The sequence below is a fragment of the Octodon degus genome, unplaced genomic scaffold, assembly GCF_000260255.1.
Source record: "Octodon degus isolate 3935 unplaced genomic scaffold, OctDeg1.0 scaffold00008, whole genome shotgun sequence".
Taxonomy (NCBI): Eukaryota; Metazoa; Chordata; class Mammalia; order Rodentia; family Octodontidae; genus Octodon; species Octodon degus.
Window position 1 is genome coordinate 9,756,041 of NW_004524584.1, and position 2,476 is coordinate 9,758,516.

Below are 2,476 nucleotides of genomic sequence, written 5' to 3' on the forward strand. Positions count from 1 at the left end.
TAACTTCCTGCATACTTCTACATGATAGCAGAGGGAAGTTAGAAATCAACGGTAAAAGAAATCACAGAACTAAGCAGACAAATGGAAATTTGGCTGGGGATTTGGTAGGGCTCAGTGGTAGGGCTCATGGCTAAATCATGCATTATTTAATAAACAATGGCTCACAAAAAATCGGGGAAGAATTTAAAAATTTTCCTAAAATCAAAATGACAGCAGAAGTAAAACAAACCAAAGCTTATGGGAGTAGTATTGATGATTTGCTACATTTTGTTTGCCAATATCTTGTTGAGATTTTTGTATCTATGTTCATTAAGGATATTGACCTGTAGTTCTCTGTTTTAGTTGGATCCTTCTTTGCTTTTGGTATCAGGGTAATGCTTGCCTCCAAGAAAGACTGAAAATGCTGCTTTGAACTTCATTAAAGAGTTCTAGGAATATAACATTAGATCTTCTCTAAATTTCTTTGAGTATTCAACTGTGAATCCCTCAGGATCTGTCCTTTCCTTTGTTATTAGTTTAAGTATATCTTTAATTTCATTGATTGATATTGTGTTATTTAGAATTTTTAAATCATCTTGATTTAGCTTTGGTAATTCATATGTATCTAGGAATCTGTCCATCTATTCTGTGTTTTCTAGCTTATTAGAATAAAGGTTCATGAAGTAAGTATTGACGATCTTCTAGATGTCTGCAGGATCTGTTGTGATTTCAGCCTTTTCATCCTTAATTGCACAGATTTGAGTCTTTTCTTTCCTCTTTTTGATAAGATTGGCTAAGCGTTTATTTTATTTAATCTTTCAAAGAACCAACTCTGATTCATTGACTCTTTGTGTTGTTTACTTAGTCTCTATTGCATTAATTTTTGTTGTGATCTTTGTAATTTCCTCCATAACATGAACTTTGAGCTTAACTTATTCTTCCTTTTCTAGAAATTTGAGGTTCAGCATTAGATTGTTTATTTGAGTTCATTCTGTTTGCTTGATGTGAAAGTTAACTGCTATAAATTTCCCCCTTAGGACTAATTTCATTACATCCCATAACTTCCTTTATGGAATATCAGCATTATCAGTTAATTGTGGCTACTATTTAATTTCTGTTTTGAATCCACCTATGACCCATTGGTTGTTCAAGAGAGAGTTGTTTAACTTCTATGTGCTTATGTGGGTTTTGTTGTTTCTTTTCATAGATTTTGAGTTTCATTGCCTATGAGCTGATGAGTGCATGGGATGATTTCATATCCTCTGCATTTACTTAAGCATGTCCTATGAACCAGTATGTGGTCTATTCTGCAGAATGTTCTACATGCAGCTGAGAAGATTGCGTGTTCAAGAAATGAAACAAAAACAAATACAGGTGGGACTGTGGAGAAAAAGAAATGTTTTTTCACTGTTGGTGGGATTGTGGACTGGTTGAATCAGTGAGGAAATCAGTGTTGGTACTCCTTATAAAACTTGGATTAAAGGTCCCACTTAATCCAGCTATTCCTCTTACTTGTATCTTCCCAAAATTAACATCATACCATAGCAATATATGCACATCTACATTTATCAGAGCACTGCTTATAATGGCTAAACTTTGTAAACAGCCAAATTTCCCATCAACTGGCTTCTTTATATAATAGAGTATAAATTCAGTGTTAAGTGTGAGTCATTTATGCATAAAGAATGGTAAACTTGAGACATTTATAGGTAAGTGAATGTACTTTTTTTAAAAAATGAATCAGTTATTTAATTAGGTTCTTAGTAAGAAACTTAGAACACTAATTTACGATGGTAAATTCCATTTGTCAGAGCAAGGGAACTGCAGAACTGTGGAACTGCTCTGAGTTTTGCTAAAATCTGTGAGTCCACCACTTTCGATCCACCTTATGCTGCTTTGAAATTTGGTATCTCTCTCTCTCGGTATTGAAGATCACACCTCCCTGGTGTCTGGGTTTCAGTAGCTTCTTCTTGAAATAAGCATCAATGAGGTATTTGGGGATTTTCACTTTTGCTGATATCAATTTTTGTAGAGGTGGCAATGACAAATTGCTGGTGTGTTCTTCATAGAGGAACACAATTAAGGATAAGATGTCCAGTCACAAGTAGCAAGTCACTGGTCAACTGTTTCAGGAAGACCACTCTCTTGCCTCTGTGATACCCAGTGAGAATGATCAAAATGGTGCTAGAAGTGATGCTAGCTCGAAGTTTCGTCGCATACTGACTGAAGGGTTTCTTGCCATGGCTCAAGAGCTTTCAGGGTACATCTTTAGTAGGGTAGTATCTAGGAACTGCCCGGGTACCACCATTCTTGTCCTCACCAACTGGTTTTGTGATCTTAGCAAGAACTTTCTCTTTTTCTTCTCAACCTTTGATTTAGCAGCTGTGTACTTTCTCTTGTACAAAGCCTTTCTGGAATACATAGCAGATCAGGAGTATCTACCAATTCCTCTAACCAGGACAGGATTTTGGCTGCAGTGAGGATGCCCCTTTTTAGA